This window comes from Pyrus communis, chromosome 7, assembly GCF_041283825.1.
Source record: "Pyrus communis isolate YQ-2024b chromosome 7, ASM4128382v1, whole genome shotgun sequence".
In the NCBI taxonomy this organism is placed as follows: Eukaryota; Viridiplantae; Streptophyta; class Magnoliopsida; order Rosales; family Rosaceae; genus Pyrus; species Pyrus communis.
In genome coordinates, this window is record NC_142571.1 from 147,081 (window position 1) to 166,269 (window position 19,189).

At 39.7% G+C, this 19,189-nt stretch overlaps 1 pseudogene; it reads left to right on the forward strand.

The window, feature by feature from the left end:
• The first annotated feature begins 4,721 nt into the window (after positions 1-4,721).
• On the forward strand, positions 4,722-18,693 carry LOC148695404 (protein CORTICAL MICROTUBULE DISORDERING 7-like; annotated as a pseudogene).
• Positions 18,694-19,189: the final 496 nt, after the last annotated feature.

A 19,189-nucleotide genomic window follows, 5' to 3' on the forward strand; every position in this document is an offset into this window, starting at 1 on the left:
AAGCTTGTAGCCTCGTCACACGTCATGAAGGAGTACCACTCCAAGAGGCCGGCTAAGGAGGCTAATTTCGTCCAAGTCGAGTCTTCTGAAGATATGATGTTAGAGATTTCTGATTTTCAGGAAGCTAATGCACCAGTGACAGATTAGATTTTAAAACATGAGGCCCTATGTCGGCCAAAGTTTGCTAGTGGTCTAAGTTTGTATACAATTTTTGTTCTCGAATTTGTAAGTTTGGTGCTTGTATTTCGGTTTATTATTTCAAATTGGATATTGTTATGGATTTTCTTGAATGATTAATTGAATGCAAATTTACTATATACATGTGGCCAATTCAATAAAGTTTATTTAGATATGACTCATGGGGAAGTTAGTTGATAGTGCTACGATGCATATCATCTTGCGTAACCGTAAGTACTTCGCTAACTTCATACCTAAAACCTCATATCTGATAACTCTCTCAGCCCATCCAACCTGATTGATGGGCATGACAAAACCCGTTCCATGTTCAATGGTACGATATTTACCATTCAAGAGGCCTTGTATTCTCTGCATTTTGGTAGAACGTTGATGAGCTTTAAAGATACCCGAAAAAATAGATTTCATATTGAAAATGCTAAAGAAAGAGGAGTGGATAATCTTTACACTACTTCCTATGAATTTGATACTAAACATTTATAGAGAAGATGGAGCGACTCTCGAATGAGTTATACCTAACAACCATTCGCCGAAGCTTATAATATGGTTGGCTATAGGGTGAAAATCTTGGAGTTGTCAACTTTGGCACTACCATTTGGGACATTTGTGGTCGAGATATGATGTGTCGTATCAATACTCCACTCACAGGCATCCTTTTACTCATTGTAAGATTGTACAATCAAACGTACCATGCCAAACTTTCACCTTAGGAAAGTTAATCATCAGACCATTTCCCACAAAGATAGTTAAAGGCCCTTTTACTTTCCTTCAAAGAATCCAAGGGAATATTTGTGGACCTATTCAACCACCACGCGAACCATTTAAATGCTTTATAGTGTTGGTTGATGCATCGACACGTAGGTCACATTTTTGCCTATTGTCCACAAACAATATTGCCTTTGTAAAACTCTTGGTGTAAATTATTAAGTTGAGGGTTCACCACCCGAATTATCAAAAGTCAATTCGAATGGATAATGCTAAAGAGTTTACTTCAAAGGTTTGGCAATATTACATCTCTCAGGGTATTGAATTTGACCATCCTATTTTTCATGTTCACATCGAGAATAGTCTTGCAGAAGCATTAATAAAGCACCTTCAATTGATCGCTAGGAACTTGGTCATGTGCACTAAGCCTCCGATTTTGTGTGTGGCTGTGTAATTTTACATGAAGTATTGCTTGTCCACCTGTGACCCATTGCCAGCTAACCATACATTGCGTTTTAGTTGGTCACTAAACAAAAGCCAACTATCTCACACTTGTGTGTGTTTAGGTGTGCCGCTTATGTGCCTAATCACCACCACAAGGAACTAAAATGGATCTGCAAGGAAGGTTAGGAATTTATATCGGTTATGATTCACCTTCGATTATTTGCTACTTCGAATCCTTGACATGCGATCTCTTTACCGCTACATTTGCAGATTCTCACTTTGATGAGACGATCATTCTGCCATTAGGGGGAGAAAAGAACGTCAATGATCAAGATGAACGACGCAAATTAGAGTGGCTGGTCTTCACTATGTCTCATTTGATCTCATTATCGCACAATGTAAAACTAAAGTGCAACTCTAGATCTTCATAGTGTAGCTCAAAGTATGTCAGACACCTTTATTAATTTGGCAAGAGTGATGAAGTCACGTATACGTGCTGCAAACAGTGCTTCCAAAGATTGGTGTGCCAAAAGAGCATCAGAGCAATGTGTTGCCCGCACCCATATTCCACCAGGGTCGACCAAACCTAATAGGCATGTTTACATATTGGTGCTTAGCCAATTAGTTGCCCCTGCTTAAAAGAGAGGCAGACCAGTCGGTTAAAAGGATTCGCACCCTTAGAAGAGAAATATAGCACAACTGAATCCTAGTCCTCTTGTTTTTTATTATATTCTAATGCGTGAAGTTATTCTAGATTATGGAAGTGTTTTGAAGAAAACACAACCATCTCTCGAGAATTAAGAGATTTCGGTCCATGATGCATATTAAAGGTATTGTTCCCTTTATTCGGAACTAACCCAAACACACACACACACACACACACACACACAAAATCCACTCAGCCTACTTCTCCATACAATCTCTCTTTCTCCCCCGAGTTCCCTTTCCCTCTCTCTGCACATTGCACAAAAAACCCGAGAGCCACCACCATCACTCGACACTCCGGCGAGCCCAAATCTCCTCTAAACCACCACTACCACTACCACTACCTTTTAACTCGACTCACCACTCCAACCAAATCCTTGAACTTGAACTTCAATTAAAGGAATGAAAAACTTCATTTCAGAGTTCTTCGACAAGATTCTCGACATCTCTGACCGAGGTAAATCTTGAAAACACACTCAATCTTTTCCTTTTGTTGTTCTAAGTTCATTTCCGACTTTGCATGTGAAGATTAGCTTCATATTTATGTTACCCAAATAGAGCAGTCATAGTTTCATTTTTTTTATGAGTTGCAAGTTTTCCCAAACCAATCATTGATTAAACTTCATCCATTTGGACGAGGTTAGTGCCACTAATCATTTCAAAGTCTCTAGTCTAAGATTTGAGCCTTGCATGCTTAAATCTTTCATGAACTCAAATGATCCAAAAAGGGCCAAGACTTTCGAGCTGTTTTTCGATCACTTCTGGCCAACTGTGGACCTCGAATTAGGTATCATCGAACTCTTCCATTTCTAGCCTCAATTTGACATATTATATGTGAATTTTGGTTGTGAAACGGCTATGTTTTAACTCTAGGTTGAATTTCAGCAATTTCCCAACTTAAGGTGAAACTTTGGTCATTAAATTACAGCGCACGACCGCGTCGGTGACTAGGCTCACTAAAGAAGAAGATCGAATATTCTATCAACTTTGACGGAATATTCCAACAACGTTAGGTATCCCCGTCACCTTTCGGTTAAATTTAATGCAATATTCCACTAGCGTGTGACCGAAGCATGCATGCACGTGGAGAATTCGGTTGACACGTGAAGGCGCGTGATTACTCCAGCCGGCGTTATAACAACACGTCCTAAAATTTACGGAACGAAAGGATATTTTGTAATTTCACTAAGTTTGGGGTATTTATTTTGAAAATTGTTTTTGGGTCTTAATGTGTGTGCCCGTGGGGCCCACTTGTTATGGTTTTGTCCCTCGGGCCCAAGCCTCTCCTCTCTTTCTCTCCCCCATCCCATGTGAACTCTCTCTCTCACTCTTCCTTACCTCTCTCTCTCGGTGCTCTCATTTCCGGCGAAGTCACACACAAACCTATACTTACATACACACAGCAACACCAATGACCTCACCAGCATCCCTATCATCTAGAACTTCTCCTTTCTATCTCTCATTTCCCTTCGATATATCTCGACACTGTGCAGTCACAATGTTTGTGACTCTGGCGAGATATCGAATTTTCTGACCAAGGTAAGCACCCTAGACCTCTATAAATTAAGTTTTAGAGTAGATTATGGTGTTTTTGAGACATTTTGGGGTGGTTTGAATGCAGAGAAAGCTCAGAGATTATACTTCTAGTTTTCCAGCAAGAAAACCGTGGATTGTAGGCCATTTTCTAACCAATCTCGATGTCAACTCAACCCCATCTTGGTATATTCTTGTTCCTTATCTTCAAATTTTTATTTTGGCTTTTGAATGGTAGATTTTGGTGAAGGTTTGGCCCCAAGTGGAGCCGGGGAGAATTCCCAGCCAAAAACTTGGCTTTCCCTTCTGTTGAACTCCGACGACCTGCGAAGGAAACTAAGCCGAGCCCAAACTCATAACCCTAAACCCAGCCCAAACTCTCGGGCTGCATAACTCGGCCCAAACCCGGGCCCAAGTGCAAATCCAACCAGCCCAAACCCCTTAGCCCAGGTCCAAACTTTTGGGCCTGGCAGCCCATTAGCTTAGGCCCAACTCACCTAAACCTAATCCAAGCTCAAATCAATATTGGGTCGACCCATTTGACCCAAATAGACCCAACCCACTAACATTTGACCCGACCCGGCATTGACTTGACGACCATTGACCGTTGACTTTGGGTTGACTTTTTGGATTTTGGACGAGACCCCTTATAAACTAATTTCGACGTCTTAATTCCAAATATGCACTCCGTTTTCTCAAATTCCAACATTTTGATAGGGTTTTATTAAAAATACTCTCTATTTGTGTATAGGTGCATTGGGTGAAGGTGACCTAGTCCACCCTAGTTCAAACGGCTCTCCGATAAATGAGTACTTATGAGTGGACCCCTTCTAAAATGTATATTTTACTATTAGAAATGCATACATGAAAAGCATGATTTAATGGTTACATTTTATGAGTAAATTAGATTAACTTTTTTATGAGATATCATGCTTTACTGAGAATCTTTTGGAATACCACACTTTATCGATTTACATTCTTCGCAGTATATATGATTGATGACTATATACTACAAATAGGTTTTACGATATGATGTTTTAGTTACTGAACTCCAATTAAGATAGATATATACTTATGTACTTACTTAATGGTTATTCGAACGGTTTTGCCAATGGGCGTATGATACTGCCTACGGGCGAATGACACTTCTATATATGCATTCGGGTAGGTGCTATAAGAGCCTACAGGCAATTGATGGAGATATTTATATTGGCTACAGTCAGGCATTGGTTGGTGCCTACAGGCGAGAAATATTTATATTGGCTATGGCCGAGAGTAGGTAGGAGCCTACAGGCGGGAGATATTTATATTGGCTATAGTTGGGCGTTGGTTGGTGCCTACGGATGGGAGATATTTATATTGGCTATGGCTAGGCGTTGGTTGGTGTCTACGGGCAAAAGATATTTATATTGGTTACGACCAGGCGTTTGGTTGGTGCCTACGGGCTATTGATATGTATATTGGCTTCGGTCGGGTGATGTAGGGGCCTAGGGGTTGAAAGATACTTATCTTGGCTTTGGCCGGGAGATGTAATGCCTACGGGCGAATGATCTGCCTACGGGCGCGTGATGTAGAACCTTCAGATGAACGAAGAAGTGTTCTATATGCCTTTGGGCGAATGAAATATTATATATATATATATATATATATATGTATATGCCTTACACACACACACACACACCACTACTAAACACACTATATATGATATATGTTTTATGAAAGGTTTTATGACATGTTAGGGTTTTCGGTAAACCTACTACTTATTATGCTATACGAGTTTTCACAAACTTTGGGGGTTAGTACGTTAAAGATTAATTGTTTTATTACTACTTATATATCAACTTGGTCCACTCATGTTTTGTTTTGTGCCCCCTCAAGACTTAGAATTGAGGCGTACAATCCCGATGTCAAGGCCCTTCCACATCGGCATCTTCGAGTCCTCTTAGTGTAGGACTTATCTCTTTATTCATTCAATTTTATATTATTCCTGTTTTAGTGTCTCGAATTAGTTGTATGCTCTGAACACGTTCCTTAATTGCATAAGCATTGTATTTAAATGTATAAGTTTTATTTATGTACGTTACTTTACATGCATGTCAGTATGGCTTCGTCACCTTCGGGTATCGGCCAGTATGTGCCTACCTTGGATATTTGGAGGATATCGAGGTCGGGTGTGTCAAGCACGTGGTGGCGCGAGTCAATTTTCAATCACTTTTAACTCTCCATTTGGGAAACAAAGAAAAATTAGGTTCTTTGTATTAGTATTTATTAGTGTAGTGATTAGTATAGTGGTTTCTCATACAGCAAAAAGCAGGCGCGTAACAACTTCGGCCGACGCGTGTTGGTGCGAGTCAATTTTCAATCACTTTTTATCTTCCGATTTGAGCAAACAAAGAAAAATTAGGTTTTTTTACATTAGTATTTATTAGTTTATTGATTAGGATAGTGGTTTCTCTTATAGGGAAAATTATCCGGATGATCTTCTTGGGCAAATAAGGCAAGGCAACTATGACCTCGCGATGTACCATTGAGTGAGTTTTTGCTTTCAAATATGATTATATTAGTTTCCATAAATGTGTTATGATTGTACATGTCATGTTTTGACTTAGAAAAGAATAAATGCTTACAATTTATTATTTTACTATTATTTGCGATTACAACTGTGGCATGAGCATACTTATACTATATCTTATCATCATAAATGTTTGCACGATGTTTCCTTTATTTGTCCTGTCCGGACCATGACGAGCTGCATGTGTAGTACTAGAACATAATTTATACACCCAGTCTGTTCGTGTAACTATTGTCTACATGACTTGTGTGTTTACATACTTTTGATGCAAATATCATTATTGTTGTTATACCCCCATCCTTGAGATTATTACTGCTATAATGGGTACCTTGCTTTCTTACATTCGAGTAGTATGAGTTTTGGAAACTATACTTGTTTTACAGTGAAAGGTTACTATTTTTACTGAAAACAACAGTTTTACAAAACTTTATTTTTTGCCCCACTCACTTTTTTTTTTTTGCGTCCCTCTAGGACCTAAAGGTTGAGCACTTGTGGATACGAAAAATAACTAGCAATTAATGTTGACTAACACTTTGGATAATGTAGGAAGTTATTTCATCCGTACACTTTTTATTTGAATTTTATTGCTAACTTGGACAACTATGAATCTTCTCCATGATCTTGTTTTTTAAGCAACGTGGTGGGATTGTGATGCCATTTCATTAGTCTTCCTTGTGACTTGATTCACATGACCGTCTCGGTTTACCTATTTCAATTCAAGATCCAAGTTCAAATAAGAACGTAATTACTCATCTCAACAAATTCCTACTAGAAACTGGCCAAGCATAAACGTCAAGGAGGTAGTCGGCTAAAATTAAAGTTCAAGGAGAAAATTGGCCAATTATAAAAGTTCAGAAAAATAATCGGCTAAAATTAAAGTTCAAGTGGAAAATTAGCAGTTCCTTACATGTTTTGAATGGAATCGGCAAATACCTCTTTATAAAATTTTAATAGTTATGAAGAGTTCTTTTAGTCCTTCTGATCTAAACTTTATGATCTATTCATGCTAACTTAACCTTAATTCCTTCACACTTAAAAAAGGATAATGCTAGATTCAAAATTTTAAACTAAATTTGTAAACCAATTGATATGTCAGCAATAAAAAATAAGCATGTTAAACAACACTTAATCTATAAGCCAATCATTTACAACCACATTATTTGGTTTGCAAATTTGATTTAAAAAATTTGGTCTTCTTAATATTACCCCTTTAAAAACTATGACCCAACCACTTAATACTACTGTCTAGGTCACTTAGTACTACGGTTTTTAGTGGTATTCCCCTTCACTTGTATATGAGAGGTTTTGGTTCTTGGTTCGACTCTCACCAAATACGAATTTGAACCACATTATTTTGGAAACAAAACATGTGCTTGGCAACTCAATGATGAGTAGGAACTTCTATTCAAAACTCTTCTGGTTTGAATCACTAAACTACGTGCTTATGGTCATAACCGTTCATATTATAAATCTCGTTGTAAAGATCATCTTTAAAAAATAAATTAAAAGAAGATCGTTTAGTCAATCTATTTTAACAAATATATAGATGGTTCGTAATGCTTTTAGCAATTCCGTTCATTTGTTTTTATACAATTAGATGACTAAACGATCTTAGTTTTAATTGATGTTTTTGTAAAGGTGAGCTTTATAGAGTGATTTGTAATATGATAAATTCTGATTATAAACACGAAATTCTATAAATCAATAATGAACAGTTTTGAGTAGGAACTCTTACTCATCCTTTAAGTAGGTAAGTATTATTTTTATTATAACTAACTCATTATGAAGCTTAATTCACTCTTTCACCTCTTAATATAAATAATATCGGTTATTTACAAAAAATAAAAAACAAACCATGACCCAGACATAACTAAATAAAAGTTCGTCTATATAGCACAACAAATATCATTTGCCTACACTTTCAATGATCCTAGAAAAATACAGATAGTATAAAAAATTGTGATAAAAACACCATATTTTTTTGTTCGAATATATATGTTGTCTCACTCGTACTTTACAAGCGTGGTGCGGTGGTGGTGGTGGTGGTGCGGGATAAACCTAGAAAGCTGCGTGAGAGAGTGCAAATCTTAAGCAATATAGATGTGCGTTTAATACGTCTCAGTCACGTTGCAGAAAACGAAGAAAAAGGTGTTTAGAGCAGACCAGCCTCCCCAATGGCTGCATCGAGAGAATTCGGCTTTTATGCCCTTCCAATTCTATACACTTCCATTTTTTTATATTTTGTACAGTTATGATTAAATCACGTCAATATTTTATATTAATTTTTTTTTTTCTATACACTCCCATCCTCCATTTTGCCCAAGCCTGAGGCTAAGACCAGGTCGTCCAAGTCGTCCGTCAACAGACTAAGAATAAGACTAAGGTAGCGGTGGTGGTTGATTCATCAACAACTACAAGGAGACTGAGTTTGGATTCCGTGAGGCGGGCTTGGGATGCAGGGACTAAGGTCATCTTCAACCGAGAGCTGACTAGAGGGTTCAAGATATTAATATTTTAATGAATATAGCCCTGTCACAAAAAATCGTCTCCAACCGAGGGCCAAACATAATTTATTATTTAAATTTAAAAACTACAACAACTTAAATTCAAATCCAACAACAACTTAAATTTATAAACTACAACGGTAACTGACCAAAAAAATATAAAAAATTAGAACTTAAATTTAATACATGGTTTAAGTATTTATAGGAAAAAAAAAATTATAATTTTTAAGAATTAAAAAAAAAAAAAAAATGGCCCAAAAAAAAAAACAAAATTTGAATACAACGGCTAACTGATTAGCCGATGTATTCAAATGTTTTTTTTAAGCATTCTTGTCTGCCTCACATTCGCATCATTTCAAATCTAGAACTAAGCAGTTTTCTTCACCGCCTTGTCCCGCTGTTTGTTCTCTCTAACTTCCCTCCATGCCTATATATGTGAATTCTTCCTTCGTTTCTGGTTCTGTATTTTCTCCTCCGAGTAATATGCATGATCTTTTTAGTTTGTCTTTTCAGTTTTCATTAAATGCACATTTTCGTTATGCGCCAATTTCGCAGATGTTTATGTTGATGCACAAAATCAGGTGGATTTTGAAACAACAAAAAGTGTTAAGTTTGTGATGCATGGTTGCTCCAGTCGCTAAGGTACCGTTTGTTACGCAGACGGGACAGGACGGGACGGAATGGAGATTCTGTGTTATGTTTGGTATGCACAGGATGGAACGGGACGGTTGTTTCGTTTTGCATTTAGTAAGCACAGGACGGAACGGAACCAAAAGATTAAATGACTAACTTAGCCTTGTTCCGTCTGTTGTTTGATACATTGTTTATGCATGGGACAGGACGGGATGGGATATATTCAAACAAAGAAAATGAAAGGATTGTACAGTGTTTATGCGTGGGTAAGTACGAGTTGCTGGCTGATACCAACATATAAAAGAGAGAGGTAGATAGTTAAAAAAGTAAATGGAATTGCTCTACATTACTATGCTACGGTAAATTGTTGTGTTCTGGAGAATAAATAAAAAATTGTACAATTGATGAGTACGAGTATGAACTCAATGGCTGCAGTTCTCAACGTGATGGAGCTTACATCGACTATTCGGTGTAGAAAGAAGAGAAGAATAGCGGCACTGCAGTTCTGCCTGGACGCAGTCATCAAGTAAACATTGTTATGCTGCATAAACAAGTAGCTCACGCCATTAACATGAACAACTGGATCATGAGACTCCGGATCAACCTGAACCGCATCTCAACAAGCATGGAAAGAAAAACAAAATGCCACCATCAATTTCTACTCTCACAAAACAGATCAAATCCAAATTTGCAGGGGAATAATTCATCAACAAACGATAATTCAGTTTCGTTTTCCTTCGTTTTCTCGGCAACCAATCAGTTCCCCAAAAAATTACAAGATAAAAAACGCAGAAATTCTGGAAATGGAGGTGTTAAGGTTCCAGATTCTTTTAATTTCTTTCTCTTCAAATCAAACACAGAAAAATCCCAAATTATTATTTTTTTTTTTCAATTTACAGAGACTTCGTCGGATCGTCGGATCTGCAAATTCATTTCAATCAATTTCTGCAAGTTCATCATCGTCCTCCTTGCAGCGTTGTCATCATCCTCCGTGCAGCGTCGTCGTCGTCGTCAGCCTGGCTATGATGACGGCGCCGGAGAAGAAGGTGCAGCCATAGTTGGGTTCGGATGGGTTTGCTGGGATTGGGTTAGCAGTTGGGTTGCTGGGTTTGTGGTGGGGAAGATAAGGCTACAGGAGAGACAAGGGTAGAAGAGAGGGAGGTTATGGTAGAGAAATGGAGGTAGACAATGTAATTAATGAAAAAGAATAGGGGTATTGTTGTCCAAAAAAATATAATTTTGTGTTCCACGGGGGTGGAACAAGTCGTTCTAAGAGGGAAGGTGGAACAAAAAAGTGACCAAAATCCGTTCAATGGGACAGCGCATTCCATGATTTTTGGGCACACCAAACGTGGGACGGAACACCTCGTCCCACTGCGTTCCGTCCCGTCCCACGTTCCAAACGGTACCTAAGTGTAGGTAGATATGTATAGAGATAGATATAAAGAAGCAAATACAAGATATACATGGTTGACTATAAGTTGGGCTACATCCACAATGGTAGATGAGTTCTCATTATTAATATAGAGTTTACATAATACAGTGGTTTAAGCATAATCATCATTAGTGAGTTCTAATAATGATTTAAGTACAATAATGGCATTAGGGATTAATTGTAGGAGAATGATCTCCTTTATAGTTGAGGAGAGTCTCTAGCTTTCGTTCGCAGTCGATGTGGGACTCTAGGAGCTTTATTATGATGTTGTCACGTGTTGCGTTGTAATTTGCCTCATGGATAGAGATAAACTCTTGTGCTCTGGCAGGGGTGTCTCAACACGAATTCTTTAGTAGGTCCCTGTAGGTATAAAGTTGATTGGTACTCAGTAGTTTCAGGATTGATGAAATGTGGTACAAATAGTTTATTTTCAACATTAAAAACAGGGTACAAACAGTTTATATTCTTCTGCATTTTAGTGACTCTTCTCGCTAGGCTTTATCTTGGAATTTGATAATTGAATGGAGGCTTTCTCCATGTTTGTGTACAAAGATTCGTTCTAATCAGTAAAAACATTGAAGTCTTCTGAAGCAAGTAAAGCAGGAGTAAGAAAAGAGTTCGAGGTCGAAATCCTTTATCACACATCTGGAAGATCTATGCTGTATTTTGATTGGTGATTTAAGAAGATTACTTGGGTTTGAATTTTTAGTGTAATTTGTCTAATGAGATTTTACAATAACAATTTTTGTGTTTTGATGAAATCCAGATGTGTTTAATTATTGAAATAGAATGTCTAAATTCTTAAGAAAATTGTGTTATTTCAAATCAATCAAATAAAGGGTTTTCATTTCAAGTCACTTTTTGAGCATGCAATCAGATAAAACGGAATAGTTAAAAGGCAGCCTTAAACAATTTGGCTAACATGAGAGGGAAAATGAAACCTTTCTCTGTCCTGATATCAGTTTTTAAAAACTTAATTATTAGAATTTGATTGTTTCATTGACATACATAGCTTCTGGGTTTTTTTGTTTCAGTTTCTTGTTTTTATGAAGCTGATGACCAGGTGCTGTGTGGCAGGTTTCGGATAAGAAGCTTTTTACTAAGATTAAAGCACCTCATAAGCATCCAACTTTGAGCCTTTCACCACCACTGAATAACAAAATCGAGACCCCTTCACCAAATTCAAAGAACAAGTCTTCCAAGAAAGAATTTAAGTTCTAGAGGAGACTCTTCCAAACCACTTTGTCAGGTTTCCCCGAACTTGCAAAACTTGGTCGGATCAAAAGATTTCATGGAGAGTGCTCCCATCTATCATTAGTGATCTTGGAAAGGTTCGCAATCAAGTTGAAGTTTATATCCTCTATTGGCTTCCACCATCTGGTTCTGTTCTTTCATTATTTTCTGTATTATTATTCTTCTTCACCATTACAGGGAGCTATTTTTCATAGGGATGCTACATTTCTTGGTGCTGTACGTGCGCTAGAAGAAGCATCAGCTTCAGAGGGTGTCATTCATTGCATGTGGTATGTACTTTGTGTTTTACGGACCTGTGCTTTCTGTGTAATTTTTATTTTTGTTGGTGTAAGTATTTATGTTAAGTATATTAGCAAACGTAGTGCTTTTGCTCTTGCAACGGAATTGTCTTTTTCCCCAGTACTTTTACAAGGATTAGAATGGTGGTAAGCGTATTGCAAATTATTCTGTTCAATAGAAATATAGACATGCAGGATGGAACCGATCACATATTTGGTCCTTATTCTTGGAAGATGATTGCATTATTAAATAAACTACATATAATTTGGGTTGGGTTAGATCTATTTTGTTGGTTTAGAATGTAGACAGTTTTGAGTGAGACAGTTACGATGCTGCTGCAGTGGTTTACAAGTACAACAAAAAACTCCACCTTTACATGCAGTTATTGAGATTTCTGCTGCTGTACAATTGTCTTCAGAAAAAATGTTGAGCTTAATGTTATTTTTCCCCCTCTATATGTCGTAAGTTAGCAACTGTATAATGGAACAGAGAAGTTCATCTAGATTATAGTTGGCTTCCTTACATATTCTAAATTCTTTTTTATTTTATTTCTTTATCTATCATGCGAAGAAATGATGACTAAGTTTCTGTTTTCCAGCATGTTTGCAGAACTCAGAGTCCTCTCACAAAGTTTCTGCAGGACCACTGACGGAGAAATTTTTGAACCTCCACCAGAACATGGAGGGAGCAGCCATGGTTGTTGATTCCTTGTTCAACACAAGCCACCCTGATGTTAAATCAAGCAGTTTAAAGGGCCGACAGGCTTGGGTGTCACATGTGTATAATACTTCCACTAGCACGAATGCCACTTCATGGGTGGAAGCCGCCTTAGGTGTAGAAAAAGGTATGTAGGCTAAAAAATATATTTGTTATTGATACGTGAATGTGGAAAAATGGAAGAGAATGTTTTTTTTTCTCATTGTGTTTCTCTACAAGATTACAAGGATATATATACATGATACAAGTGTGTAGGTAGGACAAGGTAGCCGTCCTAGTGTGTAGGTAGGACAAGGTAGGACGGCTGTAGAGGACAAGGTAGCCGTCCTAGTGTGTAGGTAGGACAAGGTAGGATGGCTGTAGGACGGCTAGTGTGTAGGTAGGACAAGGTAGGACGGCTGTAGGACGGCTTGACGGCTGTAGGACGGCTTATTCTTCCAATAATAATATTATATACAATTACACAAGGACTCCAACCATATTCCTTATTTGTCTAACACTCCCCCTCAAGTTGGAGAGTGGATGTCAAGAACTCCCAACTTGCGTAACATACCCGAAAACTTTTCTTTCCCAAGAGGTTTGGTAAACAAGTCTGCCAACTGTTGTGCCGTACCCACATGCTTGGTCTCTATTGTGCCATCTACAATCTTATCTCGTATAAAGTGACAATCCATCTCAACGTGACGAGTTCGTTCATGAAAAACAGGATTGGCAGCTATATGTAACGCTGCTTGATTATCACAAAATAAAATGGAAGGACCATCCAAAGGAATGTTCAAATCCTTCAACAAAAAACGAAGCCAAACTATCTCGCAACAAGCACCTGCCATGGCCCTATATTCCGCCTCTGCTGAAGAGAGCGAAACGGTTTTCTGTCGTTTCGTCCGCCAAGAAATCAAAGAACCGCCCAAGAATACACAATACCCAGTAGTCGAACGGCGAGTGATAGGGCAACCTGCCCAATCAGAATCACAAAACGCAGTTAACTTGGTCTGGTTGTCAGAACGAAATAATAAACCTTGACCTGGAGTAGCCTTCAAATAACGAACAATACGAAGCGCAACATCCATATGAGATATCCTTGGCTCGTGCATAAAACGGCTTAGAACATGCACAGAATAGGTGATATCCGGCCGAGTGATAGTGAGATATATTAACCGACCTACTAATCGTCGATACTTTTCAGGATCCTTGAGAAGTTCTCCTTTATCAGATAATTTTGTATCATCCATAGGAAAAGCAATGGGTCGTGCTCCCAAAAAACCATAGTCCTTGAGAATCTCTAATGCATACTTGCGTTGAGAAATATAAATCCCTTGTTTGGAACGAGAAACCTCAATACCCAAAAAATATTTTAAATCACCAAGGTCTTTTATCCGAAAATGATCACGGAGAAAAGACTTCAGAGAATTAATGGCACTAGCATCATTGCCTGTAATCACAATATCATCCACATAAATGAGCAAAGCTGTGAAAGAAATACCAGACTTTTTAGTGAACAATGAATAGTCAGCTTTGGATTGTTGAAAACCGGCAGAAATGATGGCACTAGTGAATTTGGCAAACCATTGGCGAGAAGCCTGCTTAAGACCATAAAGTGACTTGTGAAGGCGACACACAAGATTCTCCCCCTGTCGCCGAAGACCAGGAGGAGGAGACATATAGATTTCTTCATGTAAGTCACCATGTAAGAAAGCATTATTAACATCAAGCTGATGAAGAGACCAAGACTGACTAGCAGCAAGAGCAAGAAGACAACGCACCGTAATCATCTTAGCAGTAGGAGAAAAAGTGTCATGATAATCAATACCTTCAGCCTGAGTGAAGCCTTTAGCAACCAAACGAGCTTTGTAGCGGTCAATAGAGCCGTCGGAATTGTGCTTGAGTTTGTACACCCACTTACAACCAATGGGAATTTTTCCAGGGGGCAAGGAAGTTAAAGTCCAAGTACCATTAGCATGTAAAGCTTGAAGCTCCTCAGTCATAGCACGTTGCCAATTGGGGTCAGTGGCAGCCTCGGCAAAGGAGGAAGGCTCCACAGTCCGACTGACAGAGTTAATGTAAGAAAAATGTCTGGGAGAGTAACGGTGATAAGAGAGAAAATTACAAAGTGGATATCGCGTACCTTGTGTAGAACCGGGTTGCGAAGTCGAATATGGGTGGGATGGCAGAATCACCTGCGAGCAAACGTAGTCTTTTAAATAGGATGGAGGTTTATGGGCACGGGAAGAGGTGCGGGGAAGGGGAGGATTGGTAGGTAGTGGGGCAGCAAGGGAATCTGTGAGAGACGTGGAAGGGGAGGAAGGTGGAGGAGGGTGAGGCGTCGGGGCAGGAAGGGGTGGGTTATATGTAAAGTCCAGAGGGGGTGGGATGGGTAGGGTAAGCGAAGAGGATGGGATAGGAGGGTGAGAAACGGCATAAGGGAAAGTAGTTTCGTGAAAGATGACGTCTCGACTAGTGAAAATGCGGTGATTGTCGAGATCGTAGAGGGTATAGGCCTTTTGTCCATGAGGATAACCGAGAAAAATGCAACGATGAGCCCGAGGGGAAAATTTGGTGGTGGGAGTGACAGAGGTGGCATATGCCAGACAACCAAAGACGCGGAAGTGGTCATAAGATGGGGTTTTCGAAAAGAGAACCTCAAATGGGGATTTATGATGGAGAAGACGGGTAGGGAGACGATTGATGAGATAAGTAGCGGTAAGAACACATTCCCCCCAAAACTTGATAGGAAGATGGGATTGAAAACGAAGGGCGCGAGCGGTTTCAAGAAGATGACGATGTTTTCTTTCAACAACGCCATTTTGTTGGGGGGTATAAACACAAGAAGTTTGTAAAAGCACCCCATGATCAGAGAAAAAACTACGAAGAGATAAAAATTCACCACCATTGTCAGTACGAATGCATTGGATGGTAGTGCGGAATTGGGTAGTGACATAAGCAAAAAAATCCTTAATTAATTGTTGAGTGTCGGATTTATGTTTCATGAGGAAGACCCACGTAAAGCGAGAAAAATCATCCACAATGGTTAAGAAATAATGAGCACCAGAAAGAGAAGATTGACGATTCGGGCCCCAAATATCACAATGAATTAAAGCAAAAGGGATAGTTGATGAAATTGAACTCAAAAGAAAAGGTTGACGAGTTTGTTTTGCCAACGGACAAACATCACAAATATGACTAGAATCAAAAGGACAATTAAGAGAGCTAGATGCTAAAGCTTGCAAACGAGTGGAGGAGGGGTGACCAAGACGCCTATGCCAGAGGGATGAGGGGATGGTAATGATGTTGCAGAGAGGTTGACGGGTGGGGAGAGAAGAGGTAAGGGCCACAAGGTAATACAGATCGCCACGTCGCTTACCCACACCAATCATCACCTTCGAAACCAAGTCCTGCAAAACACACCAAGAAGGAAAGAAGGTTATGGAACACGATAATCCATCTGTAAGTTTACCAACCGATAAAAGGTCCACTCGGAAATTAGGGACACATAAAACATCCTTCAAAGTAACTGATGAATTTAAAGGAAGAGTGCCGGTAAAAGTAATGGGAGCGGAAGCACCACTAGGCAAAGAAACAGGCGGCAAATGTGAAGGAGAACGATTAACCAAACATGAAGCGGAAGAAGTAATATGATCCGTAGCACCACTGTCAAGAATCCATTGACCATGACAAGAGGTGACAGGTAACAAACCTTGGGCAAAATCAGTAGTGAGCACAGCATTGGCCTGAGGAGGGGTGGTGGTGTCACATAGAGCAGCTAGAACACGGGAGTGCTGCTCGGCAGAGAGGTCAGGCATGGCAAGCTGCAAGTCATGCAAAGTGGGCTGGGTCCCGTGCACTTGGTGGGTCGCTGGAGTAGAAGAGGAGGCGGGGGCCTGGGTGCCTTGCACGTGATGGGCCTGGGTGAAATTATGGGGCCGGGAAGTAGAAAACCGTGGCTGCCGGGGAGGACTGGAAGGTGCATGGCTGCGGGAAGAACTGGAAGCAGTGGCACGGCGCGGTGGTTGCCACGGTTGGCCATGGAAGGGATGGCCAACGGGATAGCCATGAAGTTTATGGCAGGTGTCTCGGGTATGATAATCAAAATTGCAGTAGGTGCAGTGGAGGGGAGGACGAGCAGAGGAGGGACGGGACGGGCCACGAACAGCCATGGCAGCAGGTTGATCGACAGAGCGGAGGACGCCCAGGGAGCGTTGTTTTTCAGCTTGAGACACCGAGGAACAGGCCTGACGAACAGTGGGAAGGGGATTCATTAAAAGAATCTGGTCACGAACAGCAGCAAAGGATTCGTTGAGGCCCATTAAAAATTGCATGAGTTGTTGACGGTCATGCTTGGAGTTGCAAGAGCACGTGCAGCCATCATTATAAGAAGCAAGCTCATCCCAGAGAGCTTTCAGGCGAGTAAAATAGGCGAAGATAGAAGAAGAACCTTGAGAAATTGTAGCAAGTTCCCGGTTGAGTTGGAAGATGCGTGGAGCATTACTCTGAGAGAAGCGTTCGCGAAGATCATCCTATACAGTTTGGACAGAGGTGGAAAAAAGCACAGATTCTTGAAGGTTAGGTTCCAAGGAATGCAGAAGCCAAGAGAGAACCATGTCATTGCAACGACGCCAAGCCGCGTGAGCATCAGGGTCGTCGGAGGAAGAAGGTTCTTGGATATCGCCAGTGATGAAACCAAGTTTATTCTTGGCACTCAAGGAAAGCTGCATGCCACGGGCCCAGGATGTGTAGTTATCACCATTCAACTTCTTGGATACAAGGACAAGATTCGGGTGGTCGGAATGATGAAGGGAAAAAACACCATCGGTAGAAGAAGAGTCAGCCATGGGAACGACAGAGAAAGCTGCCGAAAAAAAAAAAATTAGGGCTAGGGTTATAAACATGCTCTGTATACCATGTAGAAAAAGGTATGTAGGCTAAAAAATATATTTGTTATTGATACGTGAATGTGGAAAAATGGAAGAGAATGCTTTTTTTTCTCATTGTGTTTCTCTACAAGATTACAAGGATATATATACATGATACAAGTGTGTAGGTAGGACAAGGTAGCCGTCCTAGTGTGTAGGTAGGACAAGGTAGGACGGCTGTAGAGGACAAGATAGCCGTCCTAGTGTGTAGGTAGGACAAGGTAGGACGGCTTGACGGCTGTAGGACGGCTTATTCTTCCAATAATAATATTATATACAATTACACAAGGACTCCAACCATATTCCTTATTTGTCTAACATTAGGGGCTAATATTTTGAAATTCAGTTTGTTCAGAACACAATGAAATGGTGGAATTCCAAATGGTGAGAAGTATCATTATGCTGTAGTAGAGAATGCTCCAGCGGAATCTAATCTAGATAATAGTACACCCCAAACCAAACTAAATCGTCCACGAGCTTTGAAGAAAATGAGCACTGAAAGGGACCAGTACCCCAAAGAAAACAGATTAAAAAAGACAGCAAGGTTGGTAGAAAAGCTACTTTTTGTTTGTTGTGAGTGGTTTCTAAAGTACTTTGGAGGATTCACTAAATGTGGGGTTCAGATTGAACAAAGAGGAAGGAATCCCTGAGATTGCACGTTTGCTAGGGCAACTCAAAAGGGTGAATTTATGGTTGGATGACTTAATGAAGGGAAGGATTTACGTAGATAAGAGAATAAAGAGCCTGCAGAAGCAGCTCTATGAGTTTGTACTTGAACATATTGACTCCGTTGTATCAAGTAATTAGATATATGCCACTAGCAGGAACAGAACTGTCACCTTCATCTCCAAATACCTTCTCTTTTACCATTACGCATTGTGTTTCTCTGTTTCCTTTTTGACAATCTCATCTTTACCTCTTAGTCTCGTACTAATTCAAGGAAGCTGACAGTCACAAAGTATCAGACTGCAATTGGGCATTTCTTCTGTTGTTCAAGTGTGTAATTGAAATCTATATATTACACTGGGAATATGGTATCAGATTAGATTACAGTTTTGTTCAATTAATTTCATGCTTGCTCGATGTGGCTTGCTGTGGAGTCGTTGCGCTGTGTAAAGGGATGAAACATAATCCTTTTAAATTTCTTAGTCCATTAGAGAGTAAGTTCACCGTAGCCGTAGTAGTTACTAAAACATACACACGCATGCATGTTTTGGGTCAGTCTTACCCGACAGTTTCTAACACGACATGGTGACACGACATGAAAATAACGAGTTTCGGATCAACACGATAACTAATCGAG